Consider the following 21571-nt stretch of genomic DNA (forward strand, 5'->3'; position numbering starts at 1 on the left):
AGGGGGAAGGCGGAGAGAGAGCAGCCACAGAAGGAGAAGGAGGTGTGGTTAGGGAGGAGAAGGATTAGGAGGAGGCGGGGGGATGGGATAGGAGGAGGGGCAGGAAGAGGAAAAGGAGGGACAGAGGCAGATCAAGGCTGAGCAGCAGGAAGCACGCGGTCGAGCCTTCCATGCATTCGCAGCCCCCACCTGTGGTATCATCGCCCCCATCGCGCAGGTGAGCGGGGAGTGTTATGAATAGAAAATTGTATTTTTTTAGTTTCAGAGTTAAAAAAAAAAAAAAGCAAGTTAAACAGGTCAGACTTCTTTAGGTGTGCTGCCGAAGAAAAGCTCTTCGAATACCTGTTAATGGCCGGTGATTAACTGATTGTTTCCCTGATGCTAGCCGTATGCCAAGGAGATACCAAGGGAAACCCTCCAGGGTAAAGAGAATGAACAGTGACACCAGAGACAACATGCAAATGAGAAATGCAGTGCAACCTGGGTTTTTACAGTTTTACAGTTTTTATAAGAAAAACCCCTAAAATCACGAGCCAATAAGTGACTTAAAGTGACGTCTAAGGATGAGAGCATTGCCCCGTACCTGCTTAAACCTTTTTATTTCTCACCCTAACCTGAAAAGAAACTGATTAAAGAGACCCCCCCGGGTTTCTAAACCAACAAACCAAGGACTCAACGACTCTCCCGTGAGGACAGAGTCCCCAGTTCTGTCTGCAGACCAGCGGACAAAACTGCATCATCCTCCTCCTTCGTGCCACGCCTGGGAGCAGCGGCGGCGAAGGCGCAACCCGTCGATTTCTCCCCGCCTGAGCTGATTCTTCTTAATAAAGGCATTAAAAAGGAGAAAGATCTCCTGCCCATTTATTTCAGCTTGGGGGGCTCGTCCGGGATAGCCACGCCTGAAGAGGACACCAGGACTGGGACGGCCGCCCACCCTGCACCTGCAGGACAGCTGGCTATCAGGACCAGAGAAGATCGGCTTGGGACAGTGACACGGAGCAGCGCTGGATAGGTGAGAATATCTGGCGGCGGGAGAGGGAGGCGAGTGAGTGTGTGTGAGTGAGACGAGAGCCGGCAGCTCGGCCCCTCGAAGCGAGTGAGGACCCCTGAGTACCGCGGTTCCGCACCCCCGCGAGGGGGCCGGCCGGGAACAGGGGGAAGCGAGTGGAACTGGTGATTGAGGCGCCTCCAGAGGGGTAAAGAGGACCCCCCTCCGGGCGTGCGGAGGAAATAGCTGTGTGAGTGGCATGCACCCCACAGGACCCCCCTCCGGGCGTGCGGAGGAAATAGCTGTGTGAGTGGCACGCACCCCAAAGGCTCTGATACAGGTCCTAACGAAGGAAGTTAGGATTTAGGATATCAGGCACTTTGGCTCTGACAGAGGAGGTCAGGCACCCCTCAGAAACCAGGGTTTCGAGGTTTGACTGTTTGAGCCTTGGCAAGGGAAGGCCAAGGTCTCTCTAAGTCCTGACGAAGGAGGTCAGGCAAACCTCAGAGGTCAAGACCTCGAGGATGTTTTTTTTGTATTTTGGTTGTTTGTTGAGTCTTGGCAAGAAAGCCAAGGTCTTAACAAAGTCCTGACGAAAAGGGTCAGTGAAATTGGAGTTTTGGCAGGAGGTCGAGACTTCTTAAATAAGATATATTTCCTTTAGAGAAAAAGACATCTTGTGATTTGTTTAGAGGCAGAAAATAATGGGAGGGTGCGGTAGTAAGAAAAGTGGCCAAAGATTGAAGAATATACCTCCCCACAGTCCCCTAGGTGAACTATTAGAGAAATGGGACTTTATAGAAGGCACAGAAGGATTAGATAAAGTTAAGATGATTCATTACTGTTCAGAAGTGTGGCCAGAATTAGAAGTGCAAGGAGGATGGCCATGGTGTGGGACGAAAGACAAGTGGATGTGTCAGCAGCTGAGTAACTATCTGACGGCCCGAGAAAATAGAGAAGAAGAAAAAGCAAAGGCCAAAGCTAGGATCATGGTTGCTATAGCCAGAGAAAGTGTGGGAGCAAAAAACTCTTTCCTACAGTACGAGGCCACAAAAGAGTGGGGGGGTCCACCACCAGGAGCAGGCAAGGATAGGCCAGTACTGTCAGGGACAGGAGGCATGGAGAGGCCTCGAGTCCCTTTGAGTGAAAGCTGCTGCTATTACTGTGGAGCAACTGGACCACCCCCAGACTGTTTAGCCTAAAGTTGTGAAACCTTTGCTAGCTGATCAAGATAGCAAAGGAAGCAGCTTTAAGACCAGAAGATCTGGTAAAAAGTTTTTTTAAGCAGAAACCACACCCGAGTAGGGAAAAAGAAAAAAAGAACTCATATTTTGTGAAATTTAAAGTTACATCAAGGGATATGGGGGAGTGGTTAATATCTGACGGACAGGTGTTTCTAAACAAAGCACTTGCTAGGATGGTGCTAACAGAACTACATAAATTAACCCACTGGGGAGTCCAAGGACTATGTGATTATTTCCTAAGAAATAACCTGTGCATAAGCGGATATGACGTAGCAAAAACAATTATAAAAGAGTGTTTAACTTGCCAAAAAAGTGAACCAGAATGAAATAGTGAATACCTTAGACTCAGACTGAGGTCCAAATTTTGTGGCCCAAACATTGCAAATTATAATTGAAGCTTCAGGAATAAAGTGGATATTGCATACTCTGTGGCACCCCCAGAGTTCTGGGAGGGTGGAACAAATGAACAAAATTCTCAAAAATAAATTGGCTAAAGTGTTTACCCCTAGCGCTCTTGCGCATCAAAACAAAACCCCGGTCTGATATAAGGATTTCACCTTATAAAATGATTTTTGGACTGCCATTCTTGTTAACACCCTATAGCACAGGAGACTACCTGGAAGGAGAAGAAGCTACAAGGAAATATTTAGAAGTAATTGGAAGAACTCTAGAAGGACTTAGAAAAAGAGGATACCTCCCCCAAACCTCCCCTCTTGATACAAAAGCACACGACATCAACCCAGGAGATTGGGTTTTAATAAAATCCTGGAATTATAGACCATTAATGCCTAAATTTGAAGGCCCCTTTCAGGTACTCCTCATCGCTAATTCGGCCGTGCGAACCAGAGAAAAAGGTTGGACTCACATTACGAGAATTAAAGGGCCAGTCCCACCCCCGAGTATTGGACAAGATTCTTCAGTGTCTCCCTCTGGTATTGGACCAGATTCTACACCACCCTCACACTCTAACTCAGGACAAGATTCAACTGCATCAGGAGTTAATTCAGCTGAGTATACTATTATAAAAGGACCAAATGACTTAAAATAGACATTCAAAAAGACTGATGAACTGCGCAAGAAAAAAGTTTAGAATCATAACATGTCTTGAAGTGTTTTAAGAAATTTGTAAAAGTTAAAAATTGTTAATAAGTAATTCTGGTTAAGTCGGCCCAACTTGGTACCAAAGACCCCAGGTTAATCTTCTCCAGAGTGCTCCCCTAGGAGGGACCAAATTAGCAGGGACAGATCAAGAGAGGTTTAACCAGAGGAACCAGAGACTCTAAAGAACTTGGAGACTTCTTCTCAGTAAAATCCTCAAGAGGCAAGGCCGGGTGGGCAGGCTGTGCAGGATGACCCATACCGGACTCTTGGGAAGGGTAGTAGTGCTGGCTCTGATTGCTGGTGGTGCTCTGGAGAGCCCAGGAGAGCTGTGCAATGAGTACTACCAACCTTTCTATGAGAAAGAAGTAAGCTCCTTGCTGAGAGTCCACAACAATTGTGTTAACCTCTCCCAATTGATCTTTTATCAAGAGAATAAGAAAATATATTGGATGACCCGGAACACCACCACCTTTAGGCAGCCACTCCTGGGAGAGGACCCTGTAGGAGAAACCTGGTGGTGCTTTGAACGTGATGCTACTGAAGCAAACCTGGTAAATCTAGTAAAAAGAAAAAGTATTTCTAAATATTGGGAGGGCACGACAAAAATTAATATCTTTCAGGAAACCCCTAAACACCTGTTTTGGGTCAATGGTACCACAACATCCACTGAATTGCCAAGAGGCTGGTCTAGTGGTAGCATCATTAAAATTATAAAACAAACTGTCTTTATAATACACAAAGAATCTGGATCAAGTTTAAGAGTTCCTATATATGAGGATTTGAGAAAAACAAAACTGAAGAAACAAGATATGTTAAACAAAATTTTGAAACTACAATCAGAATTAGAAGTAATATCTAATCAGACCGCATTGGCTCTTAATCATATTAATGACCAACTCAACCAAACCAAAACAGTAGTTTATCAAATCAAATTAATTGTAGCAGTCATTAGAAACACTTTAAATGAAATAAAAGAACTAGCATATTTACGAAATCAAAAGACTCCTACACTTGATTCCAGTTGGTGGGATAATCTATGGATTTTCAAAAAAAGTTGGAAAACTATAACCTTCACTGTGGGTACACTTGTTAGTATGTTCTTATTTCCATGTTTAACAAAAATAGTGACATCTGCTGTACAGAATAACCTAAGGATCTCTAAAGGAATTAACCTGAAAAAACCAAAAAGGGTAATGAAGTTTAGTAAATATGATCACCCGAGTGCTGAAGAAATGTATTATCAATACAAAAAATATAGGAAATTCTATGTTAATGAGCCAAAAATTATAAGTTGATGCAAGCTTAAGCTTAAGCCTGATCAAAGAAAAAAAAGGGGGGAGCTGTTATGAATAGAAAATTGTATTTTTTTTTTAGTTTCAGAGTTAAAAAAAGCAAGTCAAACCGGTCAGACTTCTTTAGGTGTGCTGCCAAAGAAAAGCCCTTAATCACTCGTTAATGGCCGGTGATTAACTGATTGTTTCCCTGATGCTGGCCACTTGCCAAAAAAAAAGACACCAGGACAGACCCCTCTGAGGTAAAGAAAATAGGAGTGACATCGGATCCAGTATGCAAATAAGAAATGCAGTGCACCTTGGGTTTTTACAGTTTTACAGTTTTTACAAGAAAAACCCCTAAAATCACGAGCCAACAAGTGACTTAAGTGACGTCTAAGGATGGGAGCATAGTCCCGTACCTGCTTGGACCTTTTTATTTCTCACCCTAACCTGAAAAGAAACTGATTAAAGAGACCCCCCCGGCGTTTTAAACCAACAAACCAAGGACTCAACGACTCTCCCGTGAGGACAGAGTCCCCAGCTCTGTCTGCAGACCAGCGGACAAAGCTGCATCATCCTCCTCCTTCGTGCCACGCCTGGGAGCAACGGCGGCGAGGGCGCAACCCGTCGATTTCTCCCCACCTGAGCTGATTCTTCTTAATAAAGGCATTAAAAAAGAGAAAGATCTCCTGCCCATTTATTTCACAAGGTGGGTTAGGCCCGGACGGGCCCTCTCTTCCTGCAGTGCAGCTGCACAGGCGCAGCTGCAGCAGTGCTGCTGCCTCCCCTCATGGCATTTGCAGGAGAGGAGGGAGACGTGTGTGTGTGTGGTATAAAGCCCTGGAAATTGCTGGCAGCTTGTGTCAGGGCAGTGGTGTTGGCAGGGGCAGCCAGGCCTCCTGCAGCTCTGGGGCTCTGGGGCAGCTGCGGCCTTTGGAGCAGGCGCGGCAGGGCCCCGGCTCACATTGCTCCGAGACAGCCCAAAATGGGGAAAGGCATCTGTGGTTTTCTTTTCAAAATTATCCTGCTAGTCAGGTGTATCAGGCCTGGCATGCATCCTTGGCACAAGTTGTTGTCTGTCCTACTACTGAATTTCAACTTGTTAGCAATTTATTGCTTGTCAATATTAATCTCAGGGTGGTTTGAAGGAATTGATTCTGATGTGGAGGGAGTTTTTGTCATCCAATAAGAACCAGACCTTCAGGCCCAGAGGAGCAGAAGCATTGGTGTGAGAGTGTTGGCAAGTGGCATCTATTGTTCTCATTGCCACTTCATCTTGGATTTCTATCATGAGCTTGATAAACGTCACACCTGCTGATTTGAGAGAAAAGGGAATGAAGAAGGCTTGACTCCCATCAGTGGCTTTAAGCATTAATGAGTTTTGGCCTCCTGAGGAGCTGATGTGCTTTGAGTATTTCTTCTTGTAGTTTCTGACTTGTCTAGAGTTTGTTTTTATGGCTTTGTTTTCTTTTGTGTGTTAGAAATGCCTGAGTTCCCAGGTCAGTGAAGTAACTGCTGTCCACTAGAAGAATCAAATATTATCATTAACTCTGCTTGCCCTTAGACAAGCAAGAATGTAGCTCAAAAGTCCAACTCTGTGCACTCAACTCCATAAATACATTCCTTTACAAAAATATTTTGCAGATGAATTTTTGCAGTCATATGTAACTTAATTAAGGTTTTCCAGCATAGGAAGAGATTATAATTTAGTTATGTTTCTTCTCTTCATGAAGCTGCTGTGTTTGTTTTTCCTTTGACATTTGAAATGAGGACACATAATTTCTAAATGTGCTCCTGCTCATGAAGGAAACCTCTACAATATAAGCGATGAGTAACTAGAAATGGGCCACATAGAAATGTGGCAGATTCCCAGAGTTACCTGACTACATTCTCTTGATGCACATGAGCTTGAAAGTAGAAACTGTCTGTCCCAGAGCCACTGACTCAAAGCTTGGGTGTCTGTGTTTGACATTACCCTGTGCTTGGTGTCAAATTATATGTGTGTTTTATGGAATTGAAACACACTCAAATGTTCTCTTAGAGTTCACTCAGAGAAAAATGGTCTCATTTTGTCCTTTAGAGAATACGGAGCCATTGTCTCCTTGGAGCAACGCCAGCGCTACAAGGACGACTTCAATGCAGAGTATGAGGAATATCGGAATTTATATTTTAAGATTGACAAGATCATCAAGAAATTCAGACAATTTCAGGAGCAATGGAAGTCTCTGACTCCAGGCTCCAAAGCTTATCAGGTAAAGAAGGATAAAACCATGAAGCTTTATCATATCAGAGTTTTGGATTCCCTGGAGCTGCTCAGTGAGACAGAGGGAAACTGTGGAACTGGCAAATATGCTCAGACACTGCTTGGGCTGGGTCTGATTTTGGCAAGACCCTGCCCAAAAGCCCCGGTTTGAGCTGTCTATGAAGAAACAGTTGTCCACGAGAGGTGTCCCAAGCAGAGTCTTAGAGCATGGGCTGCTTCTGTTGCCTATGGAGAGGCTTAATTACAGATCTTGGGTGATGCTGGGAGATGGAGATTTGTTTCGCAAACCTCCCAGAAGAGTGGTGGCTCACAGAGAAGAAAATCTCTAGAGTCAGACTGAGTGTGCTTTTACTGTTTTACCAAAGTTTGCATTTTAAGGTGGTAGTGAAACATTCTGATTGGTTTTTTTGGTTGTGTTTTTTTTTTTTTTCTTGAAGATGCTGTGTCATCGAATCCTAGCAGATTATCAGCAGTTACAACAGGTACGTGTGACACCAGACCTGCAGGGCCATGGCAACTGCTGAGTCTGCCTCAGGGCTTTCTTAAAGCAAAGGACATCAGATTCTAAACTCTGCAGAAGTGTTTGCATGCCCTGATTTTCTTTTGCTTTCTCCTTCACAGGGTAGCCCCAGCTACTCTGAAATGAGGAGCAGGTGCCAGTACCTCCACAAGAAGCTGGCCCATATTCAGAGCCGCATTTCTGAATTGGACCAGCAGTGAGTGGAGTACTGGCACCAGACATCTGCTTCAGCCTGGTGAAATCTGTGACATCTGGATTTTTTATTTCAATGAGAATATTAGGTTTTTAGGATTATTTAAGTTAGTACAGATTCATAGGCTATGTTAGCACTTTGGAGTAGATTATTTCTTAAAAATGTAGGATTAGTTCAAAGAAGTTTAGTAAGTTTAAGAAGTTGAAAGATGATAGTATTGACTATTAACAATAAAGAAATGTCACTATTGGTAATTCCTTCTCTCATTGTTGCTTGTATCATATTTGGATTGGGTTTCTTCTGGTCACTTGTTTTCTTCAAGTCCTAACTTTGTTCATTGAAATAAATTGATCAGTAGAGGGCACTACCTCTACTATGAAGTTGCGCTCATTTTAAGAAAAGATTGTGGCAAATGGACATTCTTTATGATATTATAGAATTCTTTATGGATCTTGTTAATTCAAACTCCTTACCTAAAGTGGTGGGAAGTCTAGAAGTTTGTACAACCCTGTCCCCAAATGACCTTGTTGTGGAGGGTTGCAGAGGAGCTCACATGGGCTGCTCTAAGCTGTCAGCTGAAGCAGCTCCCAGGACTGCTTGTAAATCATGGCCTCCCCTTGCCAGTGAGCAGAGGAATATCCAGTTCTTTTGCGAGTGGTATGTTAAACACATTTACAAGTGTTGGAGGCAAGGTCCTTCAATGGCTTTTAAAGAGAAGTTGGGTTCAAGTGTCCCTATGTAAACACTGTCCCTTGTTTAGCACTTTCAAAACTAGTCTGTAACACCAGTCTTTCTAGAGAGATACAGATGTTGACTCCTGCACAGACCTATGGGGATTTTGAAGACTAGTCCTTTTCCTAAGTTTCCTGCCATTTAATTATTTATTCAGCAGACAAGGTGAAGATGTTACCAACAATGCCATAACCTTGTTTTATGGAGAGATATGAAATTGTCTGAGAGAGGATAATATTTGGGAACAGTCAAAGGTGGCTGGGAATGCCCCTTTCTTCCTTGCAGAGCATTCTACAAATTCCTCCATTGTCTCCAAGCCAACGATGTTGAGTCCCTGTACCTGAGAGCCCTTGGGGTGTTTTGTGATTGAACACCTGAGCTGTTGTTGCCCTTCTGCTCTCCTTCAAGCCAAGTTCAAGAAATGTCACCTCCTACACCCTGAGACTTGGGTCCATTTTTGCCTGGCTCAGGGGTGCTCCTCCAGCTCTGCAGTGCAGCAGCCCCAGGGGCGCTGCCGTGGGGGGCATGGGGTGAATTGTGCTGGGCTGCCTCCCCTGGGCCTGCTGGCTGCTGCTGCTTGACAGAGCGTGCCAGAGTGCTGCTGCCCAGGGTGGGCTGAGACTGAGGACTTTTCATAGTTACCCCTTCATGACATATCTTTCCCTTGATGGGATTTCTTCTAACTCACTCTACACTGCATTAGAAAGTTTTATTTCCATGCTTAACAAATTGAGGCTTCAAATTCTCATCTATATTTTCCCTCCAGTCCCTTATGTGTTGGGGCTGGCTTCCCTTGGGGACAGGTGTATCAATGTATTGATCCCATCCCCTTTTATTGCTGCAGGAGTGCTTAGGAACACTTCAAATGGTCCTTTCCACTTTTCTTTAAGTGCCTTTTTACTCTGCTTTCTGACATAAGACACTGTTCCCAGGTTGATGAGGAAGTGCCTGAGACACTAGGGATGGTCAGAAATTTGTGGAAAGATGAGAGCACTTTCCACAAAGATGATAAAAAGGGACTGAAATTATTCCTATCATAAGACTTTCTCTAGAAAGGATTGGAATTTGTAGTGCCTTCCATAGAGCATTTCCTATGGGCTCACTTTTTTCTTTAGAAGCCACTGGAATTCTGAACCTCAAGAGAGCAAGGGGAAGCACTGGTGGCTATTTCAGTGTGTTTCCCTGGCCACTTTTACTCATTTCTGCTTTTAGACTCTGATTTGTTCTCTCAGCCTTGCTGCTGGGAATGACCTCCAGGGGCTGAGTAGGTCCCATTTAACTGGGAGTGTTTTACATAACTTTTGCAGTTTCAGCTCTGAAATGAGAATCTGTATCTGATGACATTCCAAAAGGACTCAAGGAATCCCAAATCTTAGTAGTTTTTCTTTTATTATTACTTGAGCTAATTATTTAGGCTTCTTGTTTTTGTTGTTGTTGTTGTTTTGGGGGTTTTTTGTGGGTTTTTTTTTTTTTTTGTGACAAGGAAAAGCCTCTGACCTTGCAGAAAATGGGTCCACTAAACTGTAAAAGGATTGCTGGCTGAACGATGTCATGACATTGTCCTGTGGGAATTGGACAACCTGGCCTGCAGTTTACAGAGTTACTCTGTACTGTCCCCAGAACAAGACAGACCATGTGCTGTCCTCGAACAGATACATCAAGGAAGAAGGAGCATTGTGCCCAGATGAAACCAAATGCCAAGCACATCGTGGGAACCCCTGCAGAGGCTCCGGCTTGGTGGCAGAGGCTGTCACAGCACTGCCAACAGCAACTGTGCAGCCAGAGCTGCAGAATTTGTCACTGCTGGCCTGAAAGTGCCAGCCCTGGATGGAAATGTCAGCAGGAGCTCATGCTCTGCCTCCCCGTGCTGACAAATCCCTGCAATCCCTCCTGCTGTGCTCTGTGGCAGCACTGCCAGAGGAGGCAGAGGATGTGACACATCCTCAGGGACACCTTGGGCTGGCTCTGGGCAGCAGGACCTTCCCTTGGCCCATGCTCACTTCTGCAGACAGCTATGGCCATGAGCCTCAAACACTCCTTGCTTTTTGGGGCAAATCCCTTCAGCTTTGCTCATTTAAGGCTCTGCAAGGGGCCAAAGACTCAACCCTCTTTTTCTGAAAAAGCAGATGGTGGGCAGTTCTTCAGCCCACGGAATTAAAAATAAATTCTTTTGGCCCAAGTAGCCTCCAAGCACATATTTTGGGAAGGAATTACTTTCCCACACATAGTGCACTTTCCCTCTTTTACTGCTAACAAAATCCCAGTGTTTGATGCAAACAGCCCCAGGATATGTTCATGAACAGCCCATCAAATAGCTCACAATCAGCCCCTTGAGAAAAGCAAAGTGTGTTTTCTAATGTAACCAGTTAGTTTGAGTTTTGAATGTTTTGCATTTGCAACTGAGGCCCTGTAAGCAATTCTAATTGTTGTCAGTAGGTGAGATACTTCTGAACAAAGAAATCACTTTTACCTGGCATTTCCTAATGGATAATAGTCATACAAAAGAATGGATGTTTGGAGAGTGTTTTTATAATGTCATATGTTCAAGGTGGGATACACACAGAGTGTACATCTCTCCTTTATACTTTTCTTTTATAAATACATAGTTCCAAGAATTTATAATTTTTACTTGGCAGGAAAGGTCAAAGAATCAGTAGTAAACACCTAGTCAAGCCTCCGTTCTGGCCATCCACAGTCATAGGGTGCTACTTCAAATTATTTTTTTCAGTCAACAGTAGCAGACATAAGCCCCAAGGCACCAACGTGCCCCCTTTCTGTATCATCAGCAATAGAAATCAGTTTTAAATTATCAGAATTTCCAATTCCCAAATATCAAAAATTATGTATTTTCGCATGCAAACTATGATGACTTTTGCTGATGTTTGTAACATTTCACAGGGCCAAAGATGATTTGGATTTCTGAAGTTTTACAAAATAGAGATACAAATGTCATAGAAAGCACAGCAAGGATGAAGGTTTAATCACCCTGAAAAACCCTCTCTTATTGAAGTGTCCATAGAATCACAGCTTGATCCAGAGGGCACTGATAGCACCTTACCCTGTCCATGAGCCATCCTGGAAATGCAGAGCATGACAGCTCCAAGTCTGGTTCTAGTGCCCATTCTTATGCACAATTGTCTCCAAAATCTGCAGCAGCACAAGCCAAGGTGAGGGCAAAGCCCATTCTGAGGATGCCTTGGGGACCCTCTACGCCTGTTCCGAGCGCAAGGGGACAGCAGGTTCTGCCACAGCAGCAGAAATTACATTATGTGTTAGTAAATGCAGCACTTAGAGCAGCAACTAAATAGTCGTATCTCAGAGTTAAATGTTCAATGCAGTACCTAAACCAGTTAACTCCCACCTACACCCCAGACATCCACTTATACCTGCTTGTGTAAATTGTATTTTCCACTCCACTGCCTAGCCCTTCTCTCAGCACAGTCCTCAAGCCCTCAACCAGGCACAAGCCAACTTCTCACCTGGCTGTCAGTAATTACCAAGCAGCTGTTGGTAATTACCTGAGCACCTGCCCCACCCACAGCAGCTGTGCAGGTCCCTGACTGCTGGGAGAACAGGCTTGAAATGCAGACCCCACCCACCACTACCACAAAAAAAAAAAAAAAAAAAAAAAAAAAAAAAAAAAAAATTACAACCTTTCTGAACAATTTCAGACTAGTAAAAGATCAGGACATAGAGAGACTTGTTTATTCCCTTCAGGCCAATCAAGAAAAATGTTATATCCTTCTCTGTGAAGGGAAGTCATGGCTTTTTTTTGAAGCAGAAGCATGTTGTATCAGCCCATGTTTGTCCCTGCTCCCCACGAGGCCACTCACTAGGCATATATAGAAATACCTGTGTCTGAAAACACATCTACATGAGTGCATGACTTGCACTGCAGCAGTTGAAGGCGTTGTTTTTATTGCACAAAGATCACAAACCTGTTTTAGAAGAACTGCAGGGTTCTTACTAAGGAGCTGTAAGAACCCTGCCAGCACATCTGCTGCTAAAGCAACAATTCCAGCTTTGCAGTGGCTTAAGCGGGCTGAGACAGAAGTGTTGCTCCATCAATGCATAAACCACAACAAAGCAGTGGTGACAAGCCTTTGTTCCAAGTTTGACTGAAGCTTCGGGAAGCAGGTTTGCCTGCAGAGGGCACACAGAAGCATGACACCTTTGCCTCCTGTGCACCTACAATTTCTACACCATCATTATCACTGCTCGGGTGACTGAGCAAGCTGACAGTGTGTGACAGATTGTCTGTCGTGTACAGAAAGTCACAGAAAGAAGAAGGGAGGGAGAAAACACAGAAGATCACAATGCAAAAGATGTTGAAGGAGTGTGGCAAGGATTGAGGATTAAGAGACAGAAATAAGAAGAGACCATACCCCTAAACTGTCAAGTGCTGAGGGGAAACTGCAAGTACTTGCATATTTGAGCTCACCACCTGGACTTGCATGCCTTGTCCACATTACCATTATTTCAATAATTTTTCTTCCTGGACAAGCTGCCAGGTCCCCAGTACCAGTCCTACCTCCCTTCCAGCAGTCTCTCTCTGGGCAGAGTCGAAAATAGATCAGGGATTACCTTTTACTCCATAAACATTCAAGACAGCCAAAGAGCTTCCAGGAAAAAGGCCATAGTGAGTGCCCAGGACAAAGAGATTTTAAGCAAGTGGAAGAAGGAGGTATTGATTGAGGATCACACTTATCTTGAGGTTTAACTTTTCAAAGGTTTGTTGCTTTTGAAAGAGAGATTTTTGGAGCTCCCTTGAGTTAGCAATATGAATTAAGCATTTAAATTTTAGCTTGCAGAATTATGTGTTGAATTTTAACCTATAACTTAAGAAACCTCTTTCATAGTACAAAAAGTATAGAAAAATGCAAATATCAGAAGCTTCTTGCATAAAGAACAATACTGGGAGAAGACCAAGAATGCAGAAACCCAGATAAAGGGGCTCCTCTGTCTCCAAGCTCATCAAGACCAACAGACATACTCAGAGAAGCACCAAGGGACCAAAGCACACGCGCAAAGGAGAAAAGTTGAAAAGTTCAGCCATAAGGATGACCACAATCTTTGGCCTCAGAGACCACCAAAGACTGCTATGCGACCCCCACCATGAACAAGGCATGCTCAGAAGGGCATGGATCTAATTACCATGCCAGGCGAGGACAGGCGGGGCCAGGGGTTGAATATGCATGAAAAGGTTGAGCAATGTCATCTATATGGAGCACCTTTGTGAGTAAAAGATGGGGCTCAGACCAGGGCTCAAGGCACAAGTTTTCAGGAGAGCTATCTTGCTTGTGCCGGGTGCTGACAATACAGACCCACTTCATAACTACATCAGGTTGTGGAGTCTATTTATTCCACCTATGGCTTCACTTTTCTACTGAAAACTGCAGGTGAGAAAGCCAGGCAGAAAAGGGAAGGAGAAGCCACGTAAACAAACCCATAGCTCTATACAAGGACAGAAGCAGATTTCATCTTCACCAGGCTCAAGAGACTTGAATTTGCTCTGGCATTCTTCACATTCATTCTCCTGTGGAAGAGCGCGGGGCTCCCACTACCTGAGAGGAAACGCGCTCTGATCCTGGCTCAGGCACGGGCTGTACAACCTGCGGCCAGTCCCGTGCTGGTGTGGCTGGAACAGCTGCACTGTGCTGTGAGCTCAGGAGAATGGAGCTGTAGCTGCTGCCACCCTTGGCTGTGTTTAGGAAGCAGAAGGTAGGAACATCAGTCATCTGTTGTGTTTGACTTTATTGTTATTTAAGTTTGTAGGAAATACTGAGCATGAACTGGGGTCCAGATTGTAATTGCACCTACCTCACTGGGGGCTCCTGGGGAAGCAGCTTCCTTGAGAATCAAGCTCCTCTCCTCCAAAGGCACTTCCCCAAATGTCTGCATTTCCCAGAGAACACCAACACAACACTTAAGAAACCCTGGCAAGGCTGAATTACTTGTGCTTCTTGCAGCACAGGCACTCCAGCTCGAGCTCATCTTCCTTCCTCTGGCTCTGTGTCGCTTCCTTCCCCACGCCCACGTGTCGCTTTGGGCGCGCAGCCCCGGCCCCTACAAACACGAGCTGCCGCTGCCTCTGCACGTGCCTGAACTCCTGCCTGCGCTCACGGCAGCAAAACCAGGCTGTTCCCAGCCAGGGAGCGGAGCCCTGTTCCCGCAGGAGGCTCTGCTCAGCCCCTTGCAGGACGCTCTGCTGTGCACGCAGCACTTCTCCTGCCTGCCCAGAACGCTCCTGGCACAGCAGAGCACAAGCTGGCCGGCTCTGGGCTCAGCACTCCCCAAACACAGGCACAGGAAGACACAGCGGCTGTTTTGCAGCCATGCCCAAGACAGCTGGGAAGGGTCCCCTGCCTCTGGTCTCACTTGGTTGGCTTTCTGACTGGGCCTGAGGCAGGGGCTGCGATTCCTCACTTGTGGGGAGAGCAGAGCTGCCAGAAGCGCACCCAGCCTGCAGGCACTGCCTGACAGCGCTGCGGCCACTGGGACGCTCGCGCCTCTGAGTCACAGCCACTCTGCTGCTGCTGCTTCATTTGCTTTGAGGCACACCCAAAGCTCACTGTCAGGCCACCATGGTCTCTGGTTCTGCCCTCTTCCTGTCCCTGTGCATGCATGGAGCATTGCTGTGCTTTCAGCAAGCTCTCGGGGAGAACTTCCAGCATGGCAAGCTCCTCTGCCCTCGGTGGATGTTTGCCATGGAAGAGCATACTCAGGCTGGCTCTTCTAAAACCCAGGGTTCTTGTTCCCTTCAGCGTACTCAGCACGACCTTCAACTCCATGGTGCTGTGCAACTGGAGCAGCAGGACAGGGACCTTTGCAGCCTGAGCTGCCCTTGTTCCTCTCTGTCCGTGCACAGACAACGGCGTGGAAGAGAACAGCAGCAGGGCCCTGCGTGTCCCCGGGCTCAGGATTTGTGCTGCTTCAGCTCCATGGACAGATCCACGAGTCAAATGAAAAAGACAAACTGTTTAATAAGGGAAGGCAAAGCGAAGGGGTGAGCTGGAGGGAAAAAAGTGGATGGGCAGGGCCTGTGGGCTGGAGGGAGGGAGCTGCCAACAGGGAGGGAGATGGCAGGAGCTCCTGGAGCTTGCCACAGGCTCAGCCATGACAGGCAAGAGCTGGGCCTGGAGCTGCAGCTGGTCCCCTCTGCTCTGCAGGTGGTCCCATCTTCAGTGGGAACTGGAGGTGGCCAAAGGACACCAGTTCTTCTGATCCTGCAGATGAAGTTTGGCAGATCTCCTGGACAGGGACAGCAGATGGGACATGTGGGAAGCAAAGGGAACACTGAGTCAGAATGGGGACGTTTCCCTTGGCAGCAGCTGCACTTCCATCAGGGAAGAGGAAATGTCAGAGCCTCCCCAGGAGGGTCAGAAGGAAAAACAGCCGAGCGGGCCGGGCTGTGCTGAGCTGTTCACTTCTTTCAGGCATCCCAGTTGCTCTGGGGGAACTCCCTCATGTCACGTTATTGAACCACCTCTGCACTTACCAAGACTGTGGCCCCCAAATCAAGCAGTATTTCTGTCTCCAGCTGCTTGCACCAATGACAGGGAACGTCCTCTGACAGCGCTGGGGCACAAAGTTACCTTCCACAGCTCATCTGACAGGGCCTTGTTCTTCCTCTGCTTCCTGTCTTTCTCCTTATCTTCCACTTGGAATTTTTGCAGCATTTCTTTTTCTTTCCCCTTGATCAGTGCTAAAATGAATATTTCTCTTCCAAGCTTGAGTTTGTTCAGTGATCCTGTGGAGTGTTTTCTCAGAACTCCTTGTCATGGAATTAAATGTTAATTTCAGCAATTCTGGTGATGTTCTGTGTGACTTATGCAAGTCTCCAGTTCATTAGGGCACCACTTAGGAAGGTAAAAAGATAAGAAGGATGTTTCTGTATGTCAGTTCACTAGTAGAATATTCATGGATAGAGAGAGTGATTAGCTGCATTTTACATGTACTCCTAACCTGAAAGTGCAACAGGTAACTTGGGAAGAAATCAAAGCCAGATCTCTCCTTCTACCAGCCTGTATTCAAATGTAAAAGAAATAGAGCAGGGTGAGAATGTTAGTGTTGAGTTCCTAATGTGCCTTATTAAGGTGTTCTTAAAATAATGCAGATAAAATCTGGGTTGGCATTCCTAATCTCCAGACACTCCTTGTCAGTTTCATTGACTCTGAAAACAGCAGAGATGTGCCCATCCTACCTTATCAATCGATTTGGGGAGGTTTTAGGTTCAGATTCTCTGACGCTTTAGCTTTTAGATTTCTAGACAATGCTCCCAGGAATCTAAATGGCTTTCAGAAATTAAACTTCGATCCTTTTTTCCTCAGTCTGGTGCACGTGTGTGCACCAGAAACCTTCAGTGAATGGATTCCACTCTAATACAACTCCAAGCTGAATCTCTCAGCTGTGTTTACACTGGTGCTTTGTGCGTCTCTTCTGCACAGTACAATTTTAAAACCTTCATTCCTTTTTATCTCTGCCTTTCTTTTTCTGTTTTAGCCTGCAAATGCATGCAGATGTATCAGAAATTATACATTTCATTTCTGATACATCACTTCCTGTCTAGTAATTTCATTTTATCCTTTTCTGATGTTATGCTAGCCTCGTATGTTTTATTCTAAGTACACTGCTGTTTTCTTGAATGTAGAAGTTTTATAATGCAATGCTCTCATACACTTCCTTTCACAAAACCCTTCACTAACATCAGCAGAAGTAACTGTGTGGTTCCTTTCTGCTTTGTAGAAGATTTGGGAAACTCAAGTCGTGCTCAGCTACAAAAAACATTTGTGGTGCTTGGTAATTGTCCTAAGAACTGAAGTTAATGGTAAAGCAATGGCAGCTGCTTTTTCACATGACAGAAATTGGGAGAAAACATGCTGCAGATTCTGAGGAATGCAGTGCAAGGATGATGGGCATCCCTCAGTTATCCCAGCAGATTGATATCACTGGCAAAATTCCCTCTTTTCCAAGGGTTTTCATTTGCTTTGGCTGTACTTTGTATGGCTGCAGGTCACATTTCCCTTGATTTCAGGAAGTATCTTGGAAGTTATCCTTGGTAATAAACCTTGCTAATTGCCTCCTTGGAGGAATTACTTAGTTCTGCAGTCCTCATTATATGCCCTGTTTTAAAAGACTTTTATGCTGTTTTCCCTCTCTTGGTGTCTTCACACTTGTTCAACAAGGTTCTCTTTCTAAGGCTATTAATCACAATATCCCAAAGGATTAAAAATGCTTGGGTATTTGTTCCCTAAGTACTTACAAAACAACAATAAGAAACATCTGTATAAATGCTGGATGTAAAATGCAAATAAAAATAAACTTGAGAGTTCTCCCAAAAACTTTATGAAAAAGCCCCAGTGTATTCTATAAATCCTGATAATTTGTCTACAGAATACAAAAAGGGACATGTCCTAGAAGAGAAAATCTGTACCACAGTGCTGCACAGAATTCTATGCTTTCACGCTTTTTGCACTTCAGGGGCAGTATCATTCTCTGCACTGCAGTGCTCTGAGCATGTTCTGCTCACCGTGGCAGCTTTCTGCTCTCCCCTGGTACAGATGATCCTCCCAGCCAAGGCTGACTGCAGCCACCACAGCTCGCAGCACCTTCCCGCACAGCAAGAGCCGAGCGAGAGCTCGGCTTGTGCTCCCGTTTGGCAGTTCTGTCCTGTGTAACCTGTCCTTGCCTCTCTTAATAAATTTGCTGGACTTTGCACTGCAGAAGAGCCTCCTCTGCCTCCTTCACTCGGTGCTCGTGGCTCCTCCAGGGTCTCTACTGCTGGGCTGGCTTAGAGGTTCTGGCTCAGGCAAAACCGCCATCTAGCCACTTCCCTGCTCTCACCATTGCCCCTGGAGCATCACAGAGCTAGCCAGGGCTCCGGAGGACAGTGGCAATGACCCATGCCCTGGCATGTCCCAGCCCCCAGAGCCACACCTGCCAGGCCACGAGCCCCAGCCTTGGTCCCCACTGCCAGCCTCAGTGGCTCCTGGCCATCCTCACCCTGAGTGCAAAGCCAGCCCCCCAGGGCGCTCTGGATCCAGGCTGAGACACCCTCAAGCCATCACTGAAAGGGACATGGATGGGGACTGCAGCTGGATCTTCCAGTGCTCACCACCCCTGACTGTGCTCCAGGTGAGCCCAAACCTCAGCAGCTGCACCTTGAGCGCATTGACACTTCTTGCCCATCCTGGAACATGGTGTTCCCACATCATACACGAGCCCTTTGCAGGGAGTGACCAGCTCCCAGCTGATCTGCTACCTTGGCATTCTTTTGTGTTTCCCAGCAATGAACTTCATGGATCCACTCATGAGAATCCCAGCACATCATTTGCTTCTCAGGAGCTCTTAGGAAAAAACCTCCACTCATCACTAGTTTTTGCACAGAGAAGGAGGTGCTGACAAGCATAAGGCACAGATAGGGCCCTGACATAAGAATTCCTGAGCCATTGGATTCTACACATTGCTGATGCCAGCTGCTTGGTTCATATTTCATAGCCACTTGTGGATGGGGGTTGCTGCTGACAGGGTAGGAAAATTTGGAGAAATGAAGGTGCAGAAGACAAGCAAAACCAAGAAGCAAGAGGGAAGACACTTAGAAATACAGAGCACAAGAGAAGACCTTGGAGATGGCTCAATAGAAAATGCCAGCAGCAGGGCCCAGAGCCCGGAGCTGCTCACTGCCACCACAGGGGCTCCTCAGTGCCCTGCTGGTTTGTGTCTGATCCCTGCTGGGCTCCCTCTGCCCCTCCAGCAGACACAGCCCTGCCTGCAAAGGGCTCCGTGCTCTGGTGTTCTCAGCTTGCTGCAGGCTACATTCTTAGCAGCGCCGAAAGAAGAGGTGAAACAAAGAGCCCTCTTCTGTGCTGCCTGCAGCTCGGAGTGCCCGGAGCCCGGGCCCGTGAAGAGCTGCTCCTGGCGCTGGCTGTGCTCAGCCCGCTGTGCCGAGCAGCCGCGGCCATGGAGACACAGGCGGGAGCTCTGCCCGAGGCCGGCAGCAGCCAGGCCCGGCGCGCAGCTGTGAGGACGCCGGCAGCCTGTGCCTGAGCCGAGGCCGTGGCGGGGGGTTTGCGGGCAGGGCTTTTGCGAGCCGGCCGGAATGTGCCGCCTCCCGTGTGGGCCCGGCTGCGGCAGAGGCAGCGGGAGCGCGGCGGGGCCGGCAGCGGCGGGCAGAGGCCGCGGAGAGCAGCAGCCCGGCCGGGCCCGCTGCGGACCGGCACGGAGCTCCCGGGCAGCCCTCGGCCGTGTCTGTGCCCGCCGGGCAGGAGCCGCGGCAGGAGCCGGCCATAGCGGCAGCCCGCCGTGCCCGGGGCCGCGGCCGCAGCTCTCCCCGCCCGGCCGCGGCAGCAGCCGCTCACCTCCGAGGCTCCGGCGCTTCCCGAAGAGGACGGGCCTGGCCCCCGGGACGCGCTGGAGCCCCGCAGCGAGAGGAGCCGCCGGCGCCGCAAACGGCAGCGCGGATGGCGCGGCCTGAGGAGGAGCAGATGAGGCTCTTGCTGGGCCACGCTGTGGCAGCTCTGCCCTCTCGCCTTCGCCTTGAGCCCGTTGCTGCTTTTCCCTGAGCCCTGATCCCCCATCCTTGGCCAAGGGCTCCCGGAGCCCTTTCCAGGGCTGCAGGGAAAGCTCCCTCAGTCACAGAATCACAGAATCACTGGGTTGGAAGACACCTTCAAGATCATGGAGTCCAGCCCATGCCCTAACACCTCAACTAAACCACGGCACCTAGTGCCACATCCAGTCTTTTTTTAAGCACTTGCAGGGATGGTGACTTCACCAGCTGTCTGGAGGGGTCTGTTCCAGGAAGAACCAAGATAGCACTGGGGCCTTCTACCTCCCCCCCAGTAGTGCTTGGAGCTCTGGAAGTTTGTCTTTCTGCTTAGGGAAAGGCCATGGAAAAGTACTGGGAAAACTAGTCACTAACAGAGTAGCTTACAGAGCTACAAATATATGTGCAAAGAATACAGAAAACATAGAAAAGAAAAATGGCAAAACCCAAACAGCATGAGCGTGGTCTTGGGCATGATCACATAGATCCAAATGGTCTTCTCAGCCCTATATCTGTGTATTTCTGAGAACCAAAGGAATCCTGCTGGAGCCTGTGGGGAGATGGGTTTGGGAGGTACAAGTTCATTCATTTTTTTTCTCCTTGGGGCAGCTCCTGTTCCTAACATCAGCCGAGCCTGTCTCCAGCCTGATGCCTCTGATGGTTGCAGCCAAGCAATTCATGGCAGGCAGAAGACATGACTTTCTCCAGTGCTATCTGTGAGTGGGAGTCAGAATAAAAACTACAGAACCCACAGCTCCATTGGAAAATTCCCTTCCTTTTAATTCTGTAAATAAGTTCTGTGTCCACTTCTGAATTGTCAGTTGTTTGTTAAGGATGGGAAGTTCACTTTTACAAATTTTTTAATGTGGTTTGGAATTGGATAAGGGTCTCCTTCCTTCACAAACTCCAGCCCAAACTGCCTTTGGAATATGGCCCACTGGGCAGTTTTTGCCAAGCCATGGTATGTCTGGATAAGAAAGCAAGGGCAATGGTATTTGCAGCTAAAAGCCAACAAAGCCTGGGACAGCCAAAGCATCCTGTGGAGATCCAGGCCTCCAGCTGTTACTAGAAATCAGCAGAGTTCCAGCCAAATGGTTCTGTGTCACTAAGTGCAATCTCTTTGCCTGGATCAGAGCCTTGCTCAACTGAAAAAGCAGAAAGATCAGCAAGGGTGATCCCAAAGGCCCACAACAGCATTGTTATGTTGTTATTTTGCTCATCTTGTTTAAGTTTGCAACTAAATGTTGAGCTGATGGGGGGGGGGGGGGTTGGGGGGGGCGTGGGTAAGAAAAGAAAAGAGGCTTATGACAGGGCCATGACATTCTACAAGAGGAATCACTGGTGTGCCTGGTGTGCATTTCCTGGACCTGTCTCAATTCCATTAAAGAATTGTAGCCCTGATTTAAAGCAGACAGGTAGGAAACGACCTTTGAGAGCCAGAGGCTAAAATGGCTTGTGGATTTTTTTTAAGAACGAGGACATAAAAATTACCAATTGCAATAAATAAAGAGTTAAAAAAGAAGTATTTTGGTATATGAATAATTAGAAACACAAAAATGTGGAGATGGGAATGCATGTTTTCATGAAAATAATGACATTATAGACAAAAAACACAGGGCTGTTGACATTTCTCTCTCCTCCTGTGGCATTCTTGAGTGCTCTAACCACATCTCCAAAAGACCTAGAAACAAAAGAGAAGCAGTGAAATGAG

The sequence above is a fragment of the Passer domesticus genome, chromosome 6 (assembly GCF_036417665.1).
Source record: "Passer domesticus isolate bPasDom1 chromosome 6, bPasDom1.hap1, whole genome shotgun sequence".
Taxonomy (NCBI): domain Eukaryota; kingdom Metazoa; phylum Chordata; class Aves; order Passeriformes; family Passeridae; genus Passer; species Passer domesticus.